This window comes from Cornus florida, unplaced genomic scaffold (genome assembly GCF_030987335.1).
Source record: "Cornus florida cultivar Cherokee Brave unplaced genomic scaffold, ASM3098733v1 CherokeeBrave_3.0.0_Hap2_Chr10, whole genome shotgun sequence".
Taxonomy (NCBI): domain Eukaryota; kingdom Viridiplantae; phylum Streptophyta; class Magnoliopsida; order Cornales; family Cornaceae; genus Cornus; species Cornus florida.
The window spans coordinates 90,488,217-90,509,357 of NW_026775580.1; the positions used below are offsets into that span (position 1 = coordinate 90,488,217).

Consider the following 21,141-nt stretch of genomic DNA (forward strand, 5'->3'; position numbering starts at 1 on the left):
GCAACCACCTGGGTTTGTTGCTCAGGGGGAGTATCTTCACACTGTTTGTCGCCTTAAAAAGGCTCTGTATGGATTGAAACAATCTCCACGGGCTTGGTTTGGAAAATTCTCTGAGGTGGTGTTAAAATTTGGTCTTAAGAGATGTCAGACCGACCATTCGGTGTTTCATCAGTGCACTAAAGCCGGCTTCATATTTCTTGTGGTGTATGTAGATGATATTGTGATCACGGGTGATGATTCTGAAGGCATTGCTAAGTTGAAGTTGTTTCTGCAATATCAATTCCACACTAAAGACTTGGGTAAACTTAGGTATTTCTTGGGCATTGAAGTTGCTAGATCTAAGAAAGGTATAAGTTTATCCCAACGCAAATATGTGTTGGATTTATTAGAAGAAACAGGTATGTTGGGTGGTTGTCCGGTTGATACTCCTATGAATTCAAATACAAAACTTGTATCTGACGAGGGTGATCTATTTAATGACCCGAGCAGGTTTCGTCGCCTTGTTGGGAAATTAATTTATCTCACTATCACTTGACCTGATATTTCATATGCAGTCGGTGTTGTAAGTCAGTTCATGGGAGTTCCTATAATGCCATATTGGATTGCTGTTCTTCGGATTATACGATATCTCAAGAAAGCTCCAGGTTTAGGGTTACTATATAAATCAAATGGTCATCTCAGGGTAGAAGGTTTTATAGATGCTGACTGGACTGGTTCTCCTTCAGATAGGAGATCTACTACAGGCTATTGCACATTTGTAGGAGGAAATCTTGTTACATGGCGAAGTAAAAAGCAGACAGTGGTAGCTTGATCTAGTGCTGAAGCTGAATATAGGGCAATGACCCATACCACTAGTGAGTTGACATGGATACAACATTTTTTAAAAGAACTTGGGTTGATAGTTGAGGCTCCTACTCCATTGTTCTGTGATAATCAAGCAGCAGTTCACATTGCATCAAATCCTGTGTTTCATGAGAGGACCAAAAATATTGAAGTTGATTGTCACTTCATTCGAGAAAAAATATTAAGTGGAAACATCTCTACTCCATTTGTGAAGTCTGAAGATCAATTAGCTGATATGTTTACCAAAGCATTGGGTACCGGTTAAGAACTATCTGTTCTAAGCTGGGATTATTTGATATATATTCTCCAACTTGAGGAGGAGTGTTAGAATGTTATATATATATATATAAGTGTTGGGCCATTATGTAATTACAGAAAGTTGATAGGGGCCCTTGTGTAGTTAAGTAAGACTTGTACTCTTTATATAAGCCTTGTACACTTTATTAGGTTTGAGGATGATGAATATATACAAGTCTGAAACTTCTCTCTCTCTCTCTCTCTCTCATATATATAACTTTGAACAATACATAACTAAACTTTTTGTCTTTTATCCTTGCTTTTCATTTCAAAACAAGGGTCGTGCCATATTTGCCAATGGAAGTCCATTTGATCCTGTAGAATACAATGGTAAAGTTTTTGTTCCTGGCCAGGTTGTTGAACATTTATTTAATTTTATTATGTCATAGTCTCCAACTCATATGGGCTGGATGTGGGTGTGATAACTCTGATTTTTTTTAATTTATGATTTTATTATTATTTATAATTTTAATATTTTTAGTTCAGTTCAGTGGAGTGTAGTAATAGTTATTTATATATATATATATATATATATATATATATATATATATATATATATAGTATCTTATCTAATGATGAAGGTGGGAGGCAGTTGGCCGAAGAGAGAAATGAGAATGGAAATGTGATGGTGATGATGGCTTTTGCGGGGCCCACAGGAATTAATGTAATGGATTTTGATTTTTGTCACATGTGTGTGTATATATATTATATATGTATATATTTATTACATCTGACGAAGGAAAGTGGGCAGCAAGGCAAAACGTGGAGAGGAAGAAAAATTGTAATGATGTAGTGTGGGTCCCACGGGTTGATTTTTTGGTCAAAAATTGCTTGGGCGTTGGTTTTGTTCACGTGGGTGGTAGACAGTGTGAACAAGGAAAATAGTGGGGGTTCACATGGGTGTGTCTGTGAATTTGCCTATTTATGGAGTGTAGTGTCTGCATTGTGAAGCAAACAAAGAACATGAGAGATAAAGAAAGAGAGCAGAGAGAGTTTGAGAAAAAAAATGAGAGAGTGAGAGAGAAACAGAGTGAGAGAATGAACGGCAGACAGAGGAGCCGAGAGTTGCAGAGGAGGCTGGAGCTTAAGGCTTGATGATTTTCAGTGTAAGGTTCTCTATACCTTGAATGGCATGGGGAGGTTTTGATTAAATATTTTATGAAATGTTTTGATTAAATATATATTTATTTTGTTTATACTCACCTATATATGTTTATTTTGTGAAGCCGTTTTGTTAAACCTCCATGAAATTCTTGTTATGGTTTTTTCTACTGGGACTTTTGTCTCACCACCCTCTAGTTTCAGGTACCGAAGATGGACGGGGATCGTAGAGACGGGCTTAGGATGAAGAGTTGCCGTTGTAGGATTTATTTTATTTATTTGGAGAATTTTTTGTATATTTGAGGAAATTGATTTTGTATAAAAAGAGGGCAATATTTGTGATCCTGGATGTATTTTGATGTATTGAGTTGAATACATAGGGGATTTTATTGGAATTGTCGGGGCGTGACAAAATGGTATCAGAGCTGTACCCAGCCGGAAGTGTGAGTATAGTGATGATGTAGACGGGTGTGAATGGGCGAGTGTGTAGTACTGGTGAGCTACCACTCGTAGCCGGGTGTGTGTGGGCGGATAGCGTTCACCGGCAGCTACTGAGATGGTTGGTTGGTGTGGTTGGGCAGGTAGCCCAGATTTGTTATTGTTTGTTTTTTTTTGTGGGTGGGCGGGTGACGCATCGACTAGCTACTACAACGGTTACGGAGTGTGTGGGCGGGTGACTAGCACTGTCAGCTACCACAACGTCCTACATATCATTATATCTCACATCGCCTGGGGTAAGGATTTGGATTTTGGTTTTGTGGTTGTTGGTGTTTTCGGGTATACGAAGGCTGTTAGATCTGAATTTCGAGGACGAAATTCTTTTTAAGTGGTGGAGATTGTGATAACTCTGATTTTTTTTTAATTTATGATTTTATTATTATTTATAATTTTAATATTTTTAGTTCAGTTCAGTGGAGTGTCATAATAGTTATTTTTTTATAGTTTATATATATATATATATATATATATATATATATATATATATATATATCTTATCTAATGATGAAGGTGGGAGGCAGTTGGCCAAAGAGAGAAATGAGAATAGAAATGTGATGGTGATGATGGCTTTTGCGGGGCCCACAGGAATTAATGTAATGGATTTTGATTTTTGTCACATGTGTGTGTATATATATTATATATGTATATATTTATTACATCTGACGAAGGAAAGTGGGCAGCAAGGCAAAACGTGGAGAGGAAGAAAAATTGTAATGATGTAGTGCGAGTCCCACGGGTTGATTTTTTGGTCAAAAATTGCTTGGGCGTTGGTTCTGTTCACGTGGGTGGTAGACAGTGTGAACAAGGAAAATAGTGGGGGTTCACATGGGTGTGTCTGTGAATTTGCCTATTTATGGAGTGTAGTGTCTGCATTGTGAAGCAAACAAAGAACATGAGAGATAAATAAAGAGAGCAGAGAGAGTTTGAGAAAAAAATGAGAGAGTGAGAGAGAAACAGAGTGAGAGAATGGATAGTAGACAGAGGAGCCGAGAGTTGCAGAGGAGGCCGGAGCTTGAGGCTTGATGATTTTCAGTGTAGGGTTCTCTATACCTTGAATGGCATGGGGAGGTTTTGATTAAATGTTTTATGAAATGTTTTGATTAAATGTATATTTATTTTGTTTATACTTGTAACGACCTGAAAAGATACCAAAATAATAATAAAAATCTATAAAAATTTTGGCATGACCTCCGCAGAAAATGTCCCTCAACAACCTGTTGAAATACAAAAAATAAATGCAATGGCCTCACTGGGCCTTAAATCTAACTTATCATGTCCCAACGCACAATTCAGATATTATACTACATTTCCAAAATGGTTACATACATACAAAAGTCCCGTTCCTCCATCTCATCTAAACATGGAACCCATTTAAGTTACATCAAATTACAGTCCATAAAATGTAACTAGAATTAAAAGTCCATACCTTACAACATTATACTAATTAAACTAAAGTGTCACAAGGTAGTTAATATTACATTTACAAAATACTAGAGTCTAATACAAAAAATAACAAAATAGAATGGGTCTTCAAGCTCATCTAAACCTGTGGCGGACCGTCGTCCGCCACCTATTTTCCATATCCTGGAAAAAAATGTTAAAAATAAGGGGGTGAACATAAACTCAGTAGGAAGTGTCTAAGACACACTTCTTATGTCCCCGTGAATCCATACAATGAATAGATAAAAAGTGAACGGGATCATACCATCGGAAAACACACATTCTCAACCACAGTAACAAATATATAACAAATATCAACCAATCACAAATTTACCATGATGTCATGAAGTGCAATGTTATGCAAATGTCACTCCCCATTTCCGAAACAATTCCGTTTCAACAACCAAACCGTTAGTGTAGTCCGACCCAAGGCACATCCATAGCGTCACGAAAGGAAGATTGGTTAACTATCCACGACCACAAGGCACCTCCAAGGCGTCGCATCCGGCCTAGTTAACTCAACTACATTCCCTTCTAGACTACACCAACATCACGGACCACTAGGCGCCTCCTAGGCGTCCGGTTTTCGCAACACTTTTAGAAAATCTTTTCCCCAAAACAATTTTATTTGTTCTAACAATTATTTTTCCCCCTTTCTCTTTCTCAATGGATGTCTGAATACTTTATGCTTCAAATCATTAATTTAACTATATGTTTTCACACATTTTCGTTTACATCATCATCACAATTTAATAAAAATTTCTAAACTTTCATTTCTTTTATTTATTTATTTATAACCATAGCACCCATTTTTCTTCAAGACAATAAATAAATAACTAATCATGGAACATACAACAAATCAAACACTAAGCATGCTCATTTACCGTAATGAAAATAGACATGTATATAAACTCAAATAACACATAGAATACAATTATCATTGTAATTACACATAACTATAATAACAACAAACTAAGTAATTAAAATTTAGCTTGCTTAGGATCAAATTTAAGGGGAAAAATTCACCAAAGGCCAAGAAATTGTAGATTAAAATACCCCTACCTCAAATTGATGAAAACCCCCAATTTGAGCCCAAAAGCCCTAGAATTTCGAACTCTCTAGAGTGCACCAAAACTGAAATTGTTGGTACTCACACGTAGAGCTTGCCGTGCTCTTCGATTTGCTACAAATAGCACCCAAAAATTCCAAGTATGGGAGGAGGAATCAAAGCTTGAAATTGGAAAAGAAAAAACAAAGAAAAGAAAGGGAAGCTTCTGGACAGAGACGCAGAGAGAGAGAGAAATTGGTCTGTGAAATGGCCTTATGCCCTTTGTGGTGTTTTTAATACATTAGTGGGGCCCACTTGCTTTTTTTTTTTAAAAAAAAAAAAAACTTTATAACTTTAATATATATATATATATATATATTTCTTCATACCCATTACATTCTCCCTAACTTTAAAAGATTTCGTCCCAAAAATCGGGCCATACTTGAGGGAGAAAACAACTCTGGATACTTGGAGCGAACTTCCTGTTCGAGCTCCCAAGTAACCTCATCAATTCCATGATACTTCCAAAGAACATTTACCAACGGTATCGTCTTTTTCCTCAACACCTTCTGTTGTGTGTCAAGGATCTGAATTGGTCCCTCCTCGTAGGAAACATCCTCATCATTGTCCACATCAACCCAACTCAAAATGTGAGACGGATCTGGCTCGTACTTCCGTAGCATCGACGCATGAAAGACATTATGAACCCTGTCCATCTGTGGTGGCAATGCTAGTCTGTATGCAACCTCTCCTACGCGGTCCAAGATCTCAAAAGGTCCAATAAATCGTGACGACAACTTGCCACTCTTCCCGAACCACATCAACCCCTTCCTTGGAGAAACCCGAAGAAAAACATGGTCTCCCATCTCAAAGGATAGCGGTCGTCTCCGCCTATCTGCATAACTCTTCTGTCGCCTCTGAGCTGTAAGAAATCTCTGTCTGATCAGCTTAATCTTCTCGGTAGTCTCGAGTACAATGTCGAGTCTTAAGGCGGCTATCTCTCCCACCTCAGTCCAACAGACAGGAAACCTACAAGGTCTACCATACAACGCCTCAAATGGAGCCATCTGAATACTCGCCTAACTGTTGTTGTAGGCAAACTCAATAAGTGGAAGGTGATCCTCCCAACTACCACCCAAGTCAAGTACACAGGCTCGAAGCATATCCTCCAAGATCTGGATGGTACGCTCCGACTGGCCGTCCGTCTGTGGATGAAATGCAGTACTAAGGTGCAACGCTGAGCCAAACGCTGCTTGAAGTCCTTCCCAGAACTTCGAGGTGAACTTAGCATCCCTATCCGACACAATAGCCACTGGAACTCCGTGCAATCTCATAATCTCTTTCACATAAAGTACACCAAGTGCCTCTGCGTCATCTATTGCCTTAATAGGCAAGAAGTGAGCCGTCCTGGTCAATCTATCGATAATGACCCATATGGCTTCATTTCCCCTCCGTGACCTAGGAAGACCTGTCACAAAATCCATTGCAATCTCCTCCCATTTCCACTGCGCTACCGGCAACGGCTGCAATAAACCAACGGGTCTCTGGTGCTCGGCCTTCACCTGCTGACAGGTAAGGCACTAAGCTACAAACTGTGCAACATCCTTCTTCATTCCATTCCACCAATACTGACGTCTCAGATTGTGATACATTTTGGTACCACCCGGATGAACTGTAAAGCGAGAAGTATGAAACTCCCGTAAGACGTCCTCACGACAAACTGTAGGACCAAACAACAAACCCTTAAACTGTAGACCTCCATCAGCATGTAAGGTCCAATCCTTCACAGTCTCGCCACTGGAGATCAAAGTGTAAATGGCATCCAAATCTGAATCCTATCTCTGTGACTCAATCACCAGTCTAACAAGAGTGGGTTGAGCCACGAGATTAAACAGGAATGCTGACTCACTACCATCATCATCCTCAAAGCAATACAATCCCATTTCAGCCAAATCTTCCAACATCTTCCATTTTCGAATAGCTAAACTAGCCAAAGTCCCACGAGATTTCTGGCTTAAAGCATCAGCTACCACATTTGCCTTGCCAGGATGATACTGCAAATCAAATTTGTAGTCTTCTAAGAATTTAACCCATCACCTCTGTCTATTATTCAAGTCCTTTTGGGAGAAAAGGTACTTGAGGCTCTTGTGGTCCAAGAACACCTCAAATCTCTCACCATACAAATAGTGTCTCCAACACTTCAAAGCAAATACAACTGCCGCTAACTCTAAGTCATGAGTAGGGTAGTTAAGCTTGTGAGTCTTCAACTGTCGAGACCTACAAGCCACTACTCTATCATTTTGCATCAGTACACAACCCAAACCATCACGTGAGGCGTCACAATAGATCACATAACCCAAACCACGCTCAGGTATCACCAACACCGGAGCCGCAGTCAACCTTGTTTTCAACTCTTGAAAAGATGACCCGCAGGCCTCATTCCATGCAAACTTGATCCCTTTCCTGGTCAATCTGGTCATAGGAGCTACCAAACGGGAAAAATCCTCCACAAATCTCCGATAATAACCCATTAGGCCAAGGAAACTCCGGATCTCAAAGACATTCTTGGGTTGTTCCCAACTCAAAACTGCCTCTATTTTTGAAGGATCAACTAAAACCCCACCTTCCGAGACAACATGTCCCAAAAATTTCACCTCTTGTAGCCAAAACTCACACTTTTCAAACTTGGCGTACAAACGGTGCTCCCGTAGAATCTGCAACACTATACCTAAATAGACCTCGTGCTCTTCCCGAGTCCGTGAATACACAAGAATATCATCCACAAAAACTACCACAAACTGATCCAAGTAATCGTGGAAGACACGGTTCATTAAATCCATGAATGCCACCGGCGCATTGGTTAAACCAAAAGGCATAACAAGAAACTCGTAATGTCCATACCGCGTACGGAACGTGGTCTTTGGAATATCCTCCTCTCTAACCCGTAACTGATAATAGCCTGACCTCAAGTCAATTTTCGAAAAACAACTGGCTCCCCTCAACTGATCAAATAAATCATCTATCCTTGGTAAATGATACTTGTTTTTTATGGTGGCATGATTCAACTTTCGGTAATCAATGCACAACCTCAAAGAACCATCTTTCTTCTTAGCGAACAAGACCGGTGCACCCCACGGTGACACACTCGGTCGTATAAAGCCTTTCACTCTTAAATCATCAAGTTGTTTTTTCAATTCTTCTAATTCAATTGGTGCCGTACGATACGATGCCATAGAGATTGGCGCGGTACCAGGCATCAAATCAATAGCAAATTCCACCTCTCGGTGTGGAGGCAACTCAGTCAAGTCCTCTAGAAACACATCTAGAAAGTCACGCACAACCGCTGGATAATCAACCCTGTAAAACTCAACGTCATCATCGGCGAGAAGACTAGCCAAGAAGAATGTCTGCCGATCTCGACCCCTAACACCATAAAATGAATGAGTGAGAGGATCACACCGATCTCCTACAAAACAGAAACAATCCCCATCCGGGGTACACACTGAAACTCTGCCCCTGAAACAATCAATGACAGCTCTGAAGGATAACAACCAGTCCATCCTAGGAATGACGTCAAATCCCGTCATCTAGAGAAGGATGAGATCGAACTTAAGAACACGTCCGGCAATTGTGATGGAACAACTCTTACAAACTCTACTAAGACCAACTGAACCCCCGATAGGCGTGTCAACACAAAACGGTCTGTCTAACTGACTGACCTCCAAACCCAATGCCCGTGCAAATGATGAAGCAATGAATGAATAAGAAGCACTGGAATCAAACAATACACGAGCCAAAAAATGGGACACAAGAAACATACCCCTGACAACTGAAGGACTGGATGGTGACTCGGCTGGAGTGAGTGCAAACACACGACCCTGGGTCCTCTGCCCCTGAGAACTGCCTGCTTAATAGCCAGACTACTGAATAGGTGCACTTGAAGAAGCTCCCCTACCAGGTCGAGAACTCTGGGCTGACATAGCTGGCTGAGACGGCTGAGGTGGTGGTGGTGGTGGAAACCCTGACTGAACTGTGGCAGACTGCATCTGCCTCTGCTGTGAACTTCCACCTCTGCCCAACTCACTGTCCCGCTGTGGACAATCTTTCACCCTATGGCCCTGCAAGCCACACCCGAAACATCCACCAGACGCCACCTGAATCTGAGTACACCGGGACTTGTGATGCCCTGGCTGCCCACACTTGAAACAAATCACCTGAGCTACCTGAGTCTGAGTGCATTGGGACTTGTAATGTCCTAATTGCCCGCATCTGAAACAAGTAACATTCGGTCTAGAAGACCCCATAGACACTGAAGCTGTGGGTGCAGATCTGACTGGCTGCTGTCCTCTGAACCCTGACTGCTCATGCTTCTGCTTCTTACTTGATTGACCCTCGGAGAAAGTACTCATACCCCTGTTGTGCTTGTAGGACTCCCTGATAGCCTTGTTGTCCTTGCTCTCAGCCTCAACCACTAAAGCCTTTCGCACTGCTTTTGCATACTCTGTCGGTTCTGAAGCAGCTACAATTGGCCTAATGGAAAGATCAAGGCCATCAACAAATTTCTCTATCTTTCTTTCTTCATCATTAGTAATTCCCGGTGCAAACCTCAAAAGTGATGTAAACTTATTTTCATACTCTGTAACTGTCATGTTTCCTTGCTTCAACCCATCAAACTCCCTCTTTTGCTCCCTCCACTTAGGCGCCGAAAAGTACTTCTCATAGTACAACTTCTTGAAAGTAGCATATGTCATAGTATCCAGATTATGGGTGTGAGAAACAGTCTTCCACCAAATCTCAGCATCGCTCACAAAATTGTAAGTAGCCAATGTAATCTTCAACTTGTCTGTTGCGAAATTCATGGCATTAATATGCTTCTCCACCTTATCCATGAAACTATCCGCAACAAGCGGATCTGGACCACCCTAAAACAAAGTTGGCATCAATTTCACAAACTTTGCAATGTGGTAAAGAGTATCTTCTAACTCATTTTTCTTTGGAGGTGGTGGTGGTGGTGTCGGTGGTGGCACAAACTGTGACGATGACGCACCTGTCGGTCGATATGCATAAAAAATAGCCTCCTAAACGGCTAACCTCAACTGCTCCCTATTTATCTGAAAGGGTGGATCAACGGTCCCCCTCACTTGTCCCTCTCTTGGTGGGACCAAATCACGCAATAAGATATCTTCCTCAACTTACTCCTGATCCCTTTCCACGGGATTGGAGCTAGAACTTTCCCCGGGATCCCTTCGCGTTGCCATGAAGCTATAAGAAAAGGAAACGGATCAATTACGATGACACTAAAACACGCACGAGAACGGAGTCCTCACACGAATGACTTGACAAGAATGGAAACACATAAACACCTTCCATACTTCCAAAATACCCAACTAAGGATAAACATAATCATAATAATATACAACAATATTAACCACTTAACACGTAATGATATAATGCATTTAAACAATTAAGCATGCCTTTCAAATAATTAAACACCTTAACACATAAACATATAAGCATGCAATCACGTAAGCAATTAAACAAGTAAGCAAATAACTCAACTCCCCATGCAATCCTAGGTAGGCCTCTACCCGTCGTCCTAATGGTATTCGAACCATCGCTCTGATACCAAATTTGTAACGACCCGAAAAGATACCAAAATAATAATAAAAATTTTGGCATGACCTCCGCAGAAAATTTCCCTCAACAACCTGTTGAAATACAAAAAATAAATGCAATGGCCTCACTGGGCCTTAAATCTAACTTATCCTGTCCCAACGCACAATTCAGATATTACACTACATTCCCAAAATGGTTACATACATACAAAAGTCCCGTTCCTCTATCTTATCCAAACATGGAACCCACTTAAGTTACATCAAATTATAGTCCATAAAATGTAGCTAGAATTAAAAGTCCATAGCTTACAATATTATACTAATTAAACTAAAGTGTTACAAGGTAGTTAATATTACATTTACAAAATATTAGAGTCTAATACAAAAGATAACAAAATAGAATGGGTCTTCAAGCTCATCTAAACTTGTGGTGGACTGTCGTCCGCCACCTCTTTTCCATATCCTAAAAAAAATGTTAAAAATAAGGGGGTGAGCATAAGCTTAGTAGGAAGTGTCTAAGACACACTTCTTATGTCCCCGTGAATCCATACAATGAATAGATAAAAAGTGAACGGGATCGTGCCATCGGAAAACACACATTCTCAACCACAGTAACAAGTATATAACAAATATCAACTAATCACAAATTTACCATGATGTCATGAAGTGCAATGTTATGCAAATGTCACTCCCCATTTCCGAAACAATTCCGTTTCAACAACCAAACCGTTAGTGTAGTCCGACCCAAGACACCTTCATAGCGTCACGAAAAGAAGATTGGTTAACTATCCACGACCACAAGGCACCTCCAAGGCGTCGCATCCGGCCTAGTTAACTCAACTACATTCCCTTCTAGACTGCACCAACATCACGGACCACTAGGCGCCTCCTAGGCGTCCGATTTTCGCAACACTTTTAGAAAGTCTTTTCCCCAAAACAATTTTATTTGTTCTAACAATTACTTTTCCCCCTTTCTCTTTCTCAATGGATGTATGAATGCTTCATACTTCAAATCATTAATTTAACTATATGTTTTCACACATTTCCGTTTACATCATCATCACAATTTAATGAAAATTTCTAAACATTCATTTCTTTTATTTATTTATTTATAACCATAGCACCCATTTTTCTTCAAGACAATAAATAAATAACTAATCATGGAACATATAACACATCAAACACTAAGCATGCTCATTTACCGTAATGAAAATAGACATGTATATAAACTCAAATAACACATAGAATACAATTATCATTGTAATTACACATAACTATAACAACAACAAGCTAAGCAATTAAAATTTAGCATGCTTAGGATCAAATTTAAGGGGAAAAATTCACCAAAGGCCAAGAAATTGTGGATTAGAACACCCCTACCTCAAATTGATGAAAACCCCCAATTTGAGCCCAAAAGCCCTAGAATTTCGAACTCTCTAGAGTGCACCAAAACTGAAATTGTTGGTACTCACACGTAGAGCTCGCCGTGCTTTTCGATTTGCTACAAATAGCACCCAAAAATTCCAAGTATGGGAGGAGGAATCAAAGCTTGAAATTGGAAAAGAAAAAGAAAATAAAAGAAAGGGAAGCTTCTGGACAGAGACGCAGAGAGAGAGAAAAATTGGTTTGTGAAATAGCCTTATGCCTTTTGTGGTGTTTTTAATACATTAGTGGGGCCCACTTGCTTTTTTTTTTTTTTAAAAAAAACTTTATAACTTTAATATATATATGTATATATATATCTTCATACCCATTACATTCTCCCTAACTTTAAAAGATTTTGTCCCAAAAATCGGGCCATACCTGAGGGAGAAAACAACTCGGGATACTTGGAGCGAACTTCGTGTTCGAGCTCCCAAGTAGCCTCCTCAATTCCATGATACTTCCAAAGAACCTTTACCAACGGTATCGTCTTTTTCCTCAACACCTTCTGTTGTGTGTCAAGGATCTGAATTGGTCCCTCCTCGTAGGAAACATCCTCATCAATGTCCACATCAACCCAACTCAAAATGTGAGACGGATCTGGCTCGTACTTCCGTAGCATCGACACATGAAAGACATTATGAACCCTGTCCATCTGTGGTGGCAATGCTAGTCTGTAGGCAACCTCTTCTACGAGGTCCAAGATCTCAAAAGGTCCAATAAATCGTGGCGACAACTTGCCACTCTTCCCAAACCTCATCAACCCCTTCCTTGGAGAAACCCGAAGAAAAACATGGTCTCCCATCTCAAAGGATAGCGGTCGTCCCCGCCTATCTACATAACTCTTCTGTCGGCTCTGAGCTATAAGCAATCTCTGTCTGATCAGCTTAATCTTCTCGGTAGTCTCGAGTACAATGTCGGGTCCTAAGGCGGCTGTCTCTCCCACCTCAGTCCAACAGACAGGAAACCTACAAGGTCTACCATACGACGCCTCAAATGGAGCCATCTGAATACTCGCCTGATAACTGTTGTTGTAGGCAAACTCAATAAGTGGAAGGTGATCCTCCCAACTACCACCCAAGTCAAGTACACAGGCTCGAAGCATATCCTCCAAGATCTGGATGGTACGCTCCGACTGGCCGTCCGTCTGTGGATAAAATGCAGTACTAAGGTTCAACGCTGAGCCAAACGCTGCTTGAAGTCCTTCCCAGAACTTCGAGGTGAACTTAGCATCCCTATCCGACATAATAGCCACTGGAACTCCGTGCAATCTCATAATCTCTTTCACATAAAATACACCAAGTGCCTCTGCGTCATCTATTGCCTTAATAGGCAAGAAGTGAGCCGTCTTGGTCAATCTATCGATAATGACCCATATGGCTTCATTTCCCCTCCGTGACCTAGGAAGACCTGTCACAAAATCCATTTCAATCTCCTCCCATTTCCACTGCGCTACCGGCAACGGCTGCAATAAACCAGCGGGTCTCTGGTGCTCGGCCTTCACCTGCTGACAGGTAAGGCACTTAGCTACAAACTGTGCAACATCCTTCTTCATTCTATTCCACCAATACTGACGTCTCAGATTGTGATACATTTTGGTACCACCCGGATAAACTGCAAAGCGAGAAGTATGAAACTCCCGTAAGACGTCCTCACGACAAACGGTAGGAACAACCAACAAACCCTTAAACTGTAGACCTCCATCAGCATGTAAGGTCCAATCCTTCACGGTCTCGCCACTGGAGATCAAAGTGTAAATGGCATCCAAATCTGAATCCTGTCTCTGTGACTTAATCACCTGTCTAACAAGAGTGGGTTGAGCCATGAGACTAAACAAGAATGCTGACTCACTACCATCATCATCCTCAAAGCAATACAATCCCATTTCAGCCAAATCTTCCAGCATCTTCCATTTTCGAATGGCTAAACTAGCCAAAGTCCCACGAGATTTCTGGCTTAAAGCATCAGCTACCGCATTTGCCTTGCCAGGATGATACTGCAAATCAAAGTTGTAGTCTTCTAAGAATTCAACCTATCGCCTCTGTCTATTATTCAAGTCCTTTTGGGAGAAAAGGTACTTGAGGCTCTTGTGGTCCGAGAACACCTCAAATCTCTCACCATACAAATAGTGTCTCCAACACTTCAAAGCAAATACAACTGCCGCTAACTCTAAGTCATGAGTAGGGTAGTTAAGCTCGTGAGTCTTCAACTGTCGAGACCCATAAGCCACTACTCTATCATCTTGCATTAGTACACAACCCAAACCATCACGTGAGGCGTCACAATAGATCACATAACCCAAACCACGCTCAGGTATCACCAACACCGGAGCCGTAGTCAACCTTGTTTTCAACTCTTGAAAGGATGACCCGCAAGCCTCATTCCATGCAAACTTGATCCCTTTCCTGGTCAATCTGGTCATAAGAGCTGCCAAACGGGAAAAATTCTCCACAAATCTCCGATAATAACCCGCTAGGCCAAGGAAACTCCGGATCTCAAAGACATTCTTGGGTTGCTCCCAACTCAAAACTGCCTCTATTTTTGAAGGATCAACTGAAACCCTACCTTCCGAGACAACATGTCCCAAAAATTTCACCTCTTGTAGCCAAAACTCACACTTTTCATACTTGGCGTACAAACGGTGCTCCCGTAGAATTTGCAACACTATACCTAAATGGACCTCGTGCTCTTCCCGAGTCCGTGAATACACAAGAATATCATCCACGAAAACTACCACAAACTGATCCAAGTAATCGTGGAAGACACAGTTCATTAAATCCATGAATGCCACCGGCGCATTGGTTAAACCAAAAGGAATAACAAGAAACTTGTAATGTCCATATCGCGTACGGAACGCGGTCTTTGGAATATCCTCCTCTCTAACCCGTAACTGATAATAGCCTGACGTCAAGTCAATCTTCGAAAAACAACTGGCTCCCCTCAACTGATCAAATAAATCATCTATCCTTGGTAAATGATACTTGTTCTTGATGGTGGCATGATTCAACTTTCGGTAATCAATGCACAACCTCAAAGAACCATCTTTCTTCTTAGCGATCAAGACAAGTGCACCCCACAGTGACACACTCGGTCGTATAAAGCCTTTCACTCTTAAATCATCAAGTTGTTTTTTCAATTTTTCTAATTCAATCGGTGCCGTACGATACGGTGCCATAGAGATTGGCGCGGTACCAGGCATCAAATCAATAGCAAATTCCACCTCTCGGTGTGGAGGCAACTCAGTCAAGTCCTCTGGAAACACATCTAGAAAGTCACGCACAATCGCTGGATAATCAACCCCGTAAAACTCAACGTCATCATCAACGAGAAGACTAGCCAAGAAGAATGTCTGCCGATCTCGACCCCTAACACCATAAAATGAATGAGTAAGAGGATCACACCGATCTCCACAAAACAGAAACAATCCCCATCCGGGGTACACACTGAAACTCTGCCCCTGAAACAATCAATGACAGCTCTGAAGGATGACAACCAGTCCGTCCCAGGAATGACGTCAAATCCCGTCATCTCGAGAAGGATGAGATCGAACTCAAGAACACGTCCGGCAATTGTGGTGGAACAACTCCTACAAACTCTACTAAGACCAACTGAACCCCCGATAGGCGTGTCAACACAAAACGGTCTATCTAACTGACTGACCTCTAAACCCAATGCCCGTGCAAATGATGAAGCAATGAATGAATAAGAAGCACCGGAATCAAACAATACACGAGCCAAAAAATGGGACACCAGAAACATACCCCTGACAACTGAAAGACTGGATGGTGACTCGGCTGGAGTGAGTGCAAACACACGACCCTGGGTCCTCTGCCTCTGAGAACTGCCTGCTTCATAGCCAGACTGCTGAATAGGTGCACTCGAAGAAGCTCCCCTACCAGGTCGAGAACTCTGGGCTGACATAGCTGGCTGAGACGGCTGAGGTGGTGGTGGTGGTGGAAACCCTGACTGAACTGTGGCAGACTGCATCTGCCTCTGCTGTGAACCTCCACCTCTGCCCAACCCACTGCCCCGCTGTGGACAATCTTTCACCTTATGGCCCTGCAAGCCACACCCGAAACATCCACCAGACGCCACCTGAATCTGAGTACACCGGGACTTGTGATGCCCTGGCTGCCCACACTTGAAACAAATCACCTGAGCTACCTGAGTCTGAGTGCATTGGGACTTGTAATGTCCCAACTGCCGGCATCTGAAACAAGTAACATTCGGTCTAGAAGACCCCATAGACACTGAAGCTGTGGGTGCAGATCTGACTGGCTGCTGTCCCCTGAACCCTGACTGCTCATGCTTCTGCTTCTTACTTGATTGACCCTCGGAGAAAGTACTCATACCCCTGTTGTGCTTGTAGGACTCCCTGATAGCCTTGTTGTCCTTGCTCTCAGCCTCAACCACTAAAGCCTTTCGCACTGCTTTTGCATACTCTATCGGTTCTGAAGCAGCTACAATTGGCCTAATGGTAAGATCAAGGCCATTAATAAATTTCTCTATCTTTCCTTCTTCATCATTAGTAATTCCCGATGCAAACCTCAAAAGTAATGTAAACTTATTTTCATACTCTGTAACTGTCATGTTTCCTTGCTTCAACCCATCAAACTCCTTCTTTAGTTCCCTCCGCTTAGACGCCGGAAAGTACTTCTCATAGTACAATTTCTTGAAAGTAGCATATGTCATAGTATCCAGATTATGGGTGTGAGAAACGGTCTTCCACCAAATCTCAGCATCGCTCACAAAATTGTAAGTAGCCAATGTAATCTTCAACTTGTCCGTTGCCAAATTCATGGCATTAATATGCTTCTCCACCCTATCCATGAAACTATCCGCAACAAGCGAATCTGGACCGCCCTAAAACAAAGTTGGCATCAATTTCACAAACTTTGCAATGTGGTAAAGAGTATCTTCTAACTCATTTTTCTTTGGAGGTGGTGGTGGTGGTGGCACAAACTGTGACGATGACGCACCTGTCGGTCGATATGCATCAAAAATAGCCTCCTGAACGGCTAACCTCAACTGCTCCCTATTTATCTGAAAGGGTGGATCAACGGTCCCCCTCACTTGTCCCTCTCTTGGTGGGACCAAATCACGCAATAAGATATCTTCCTCAACTTGCTCCTGATCCCTTTCCACGGGATTGGAGCTAGAACTTTCCCCGGGATCCCTTCGTGTTGCCATGAAGCTATAAGAAAAGGAAACGGATCAATTACGATGACACTAAAACACGCACGAGAACGGAGTCCTCACACGAATGACTTGACAAGAATGGAAACACATAAACACCTTCCATACTTCCAAAATACCCAACTAAGGATAAACATAATCATAATAATATACAACAATATTAACCACTTAACACGTAATGATATAAGCATTTAAACAATTAAGCATGCCTTTCAAATAATTAAACACCTTAACACATAAACATATAAGCATGCAATCACGTAAGCAAATAACTCAACTCCCCATGCAATCCTTGGTAGGCCTCTACCCGTCGTCCTAATGGTATTCGAACCATCGCTCTGATACCAAATTTGTAACGACCCGAAAAGATACCAAAATAATAATAAAAATTTTGGCATGACCTCCGCAGAAAATGTCCCTCAACAACCTGTTGAAATACAAAAAATAAATACAATGGCCTCACTGGGCCTTAAATCTAACTTATCCTGTCCCAACGCACAATTCAGATATTATACTACATTTCCAAAATGGTTACATACATACAAAAGTCCCGTTCCTCCATCTCATCCAAACATGGAACCCACTTAAGTTACATCAAATTACAGTCCATAAAATGTAGCTAGAATTAAAAGTCCATAACTTACAACATTATACTAATTAAACTAAAGTGTTACAAGGTAGTTAATATTACATTTACAAAATATTAGAGTCTAATACAAAAGATAACAAAATAGAATGGGTCTTCAAGCTCATCTAAACTTGTGGTGGACCGTCGTCCGCCACCTCTTTTCCATATCCTAAAAAAAATGTTAAAAATAAGGGGGTGAGCATAAGCTTAGTAGGAAGTGTCTAAGACACACTTCTTATGTCCCCGTGAATCCATACAATGAATAGATAAAAAGTGAACGGGATCGTGCCATCGGAAAACACACATTCTCAACCACAGTAACAAGTATATAACAAATATCAACTAATCACAAATTTACCATGATGTCATGAAGTGCAATGTTATGCAAATGTCACTCCCCATTTCCGAAACAATTCCGTTTCAACAACCAAACCGTTAGTGTAGTCCGACCCAAGACACCTTCATAGCGTCACGAAAGGAAGATTGGTTAACTATCCACGACCACAAGGCACCTCCAAGGCGTCGCATCCGGCCTAGTTAACTCAACTACATTCCCTTCTAGACTGCACCAACATCACGGACCACTAGGCGCCTCCTAGGCGTCCGATTTTCGCAACACTTTTAGAAAGTCTTTTCCCCAAAACAATTTTATTTGTTCTAACAATTACTTTTCCCCCTTTCTCTTTCTCAATGGATGTATGAATGCTTCATACTTCAAATCATTAATTTAACTATATGTTTTCACACATTTCCATTTACATCATCATCACAATTTAATGAAAATTTCTAAACATTCATTTCTTTTATTTATTTATTTATAACCATAGCACCCATTTTTCTTCAAGACAATAAATAAATAACTAATCATGGAACATACAACACATCAAACACTAAGCATGCTCATTTACCGTAATGAAAATAGACATGTATATAAACTCAAATAACACATAGAATACAATTATCATTGTAATTACACATAACTATAACAACAACAAGCTAAGTAATTAAAATTTAGCATGCTTAGGATCAAATTTAAGGGGAAAAATTCACTAAAGGCCAAGAAATTGTAGATTAGAACACCCCTACCTCAAATTGTTGAAAACCCCCAATTTGAGCCCAAAAGCCCTAGAATTTCGAACTCCCTAGAGTGCACCAAAACTGAAATTGTTGGTACTCACACGTAGAGCTCGCCGTGCTCTTCGATTTGCTACAAATAGCACCAAAAAATTCCAAGTATGGGAGGAGGAATCAAAGCTTGAAGTTGGAAAAGAAAAAGAAAAGAAAAGAAAGGGAAGCTTCTGGACAGAGACGCAGAGAGAGAGAAATTGGTCTGTGAAATGGCCTTATGCCCTTTGTGGTGTTTTTAATACATTAGTGGGGCCCACTTGCTTTTTAAAAAAAAAAAAAACTTTATAACTTTAATATATATATATATATATCTCTCTTCATACCCATTACAATACTCACCTGTATATGTTTATTTTGTGAAGTCGTTTTGTTAAACCTTCATGAAATTCTTGTTATGGTTTTTTCTACTGGAACTTTTGTCTCACCACTATCCAATTTCAGGTACCGAAGATGGACGGGGATCGTAGAGACGGGCTTAGGATGAAGAGTTGGCGTTGCAGGATTTATTTTATTTATTTGGAGAATTTTTTTGTATATTTGAGGAAATTGATTTTGTATAAAAAGAGGGCAATATTTGTGATCCTGGGTGTATTTTGATGTATTGAGTTGAATAAATAGGGGATTTTATTGGAATTGTCGGGGCGTGACAGTGGGGGAATAAGTTCTATGTGTTTTTTTTTGGGGCGTCGATTCAGGCAAACAATGCTTACATTTTTCCTGGATTTGGTTTGGGTTTGGTCATATCTGGTGCAATTCGTGGACATCATGAAATGCTTCTGTCAGCCTGTAAGTATACAGACCATAAGACTCATGAAATTTATATTGATTCAATATTACTTATGTTTGATTAAAGTAAGGAAATTCCTTTCCTTTTCCTTTATTGGTGCGCGACTTTCCTACCAAATTTAGTTACATAATTGCGGCATATAGATGGTGTCGAGAATATTTGGTCTCTAACTGAAAATGCAAAACTTTCATGTAAATATATTAAGTTTTATTGATTTCTATGCAACAAACATTCCAAAATGATAGATGTACACGGCCTTCATATAGGAATAGACTGTAATCACAGTCCAATTTTGATTGTCTATGTACCTTTTTCAACAGCGGAAGCGTTGGCTGGGCAAGTTACAAAGGAGAACCTTTATAAGGGCTTAATATACCCCCCAATCTCTAATATCAGAAAAATCTCTGCACATATTGCTGCTAATGTAGCTGCCAAAGCATATGAACTGGGTGAGTACTCTTTATTACTGTATTCTGATCTGAATGCTTTATGGGTAACTTTTGCTCCCCTTCATGTTGACTAATTACACCCATGCTTTGTAGGCGTGGCAACACATTTCCCTCGACCTGAGAATCTTGTAAAATATGCTGAAAGCTGTATGTATACCCCTAGCTACCGAAGTTATCGATGAATTACCGCTGAATGATCCTTAGATTGTCTATAATGTTTATAGGTTGTAATATTTCTTTTGCTCATGTTTGGTGTGCCTTTTCTTTTCTTCCTTTGTCCTTTTGTTTTTGTGGTGTGGTAACTTGTAAACTATAGTTATGCAATTATCACGAGTTTATGGTCTGGATAGATGATTTCATTCACTACTTGAGAGGCTGTTGAGTAGTCATACAAGTACCAGCCTAAGGTATATCTAAAACTGGGGGGAAAATGCAAGTTCTAGCATTCGGAACAATGATTGAAGAACATAGAAAGCGGGTCATTTGTACTCATATTCTTGATTTTTATTTGAATGATTGGAAACAGAGAACCTTAACTGAGGCTGATGTTCGTCTAGGGTCTGCTTGGTTTAGTCACCCTTTCTAATATTTTTTTAGGGTCTTTTGATTTTACCTATGTCATCGTGCATCCTTAAGTTGATTTGTCGATTCATTTGTCCATAGGTGAAAATCTTGTTTGAAACAAAATT

At 40.6% G+C, this 21,141-nt stretch overlaps 1 long non-coding RNA gene across 2 annotated transcripts; it reads left to right on the top strand.

Annotated features, from left to right (window-relative positions):
• Positions 1-1,729: 1,729 nt before the first annotated feature.
• Positions 1,730-20,801, top strand: LOC132280108 (uncharacterized). 2 transcript variants are annotated; one of them, XR_009471453.1, is made up of 4 exons: positions 1,730-2,246; positions 2,440-3,773; positions 20,324-20,452; positions 20,546-20,801. It is a non-coding gene; the product is annotated as an uncharacterized LOC132280108 (long non-coding RNA). The 2 variants fall into 2 exon arrangements; XR_009471452.1 differs by lacking the exons at positions 1,730-2,246; positions 2,440-3,773 and adding an exon at positions 19,219-20,002.
• Positions 20,802-21,141: the final 340 nt, after the last annotated feature.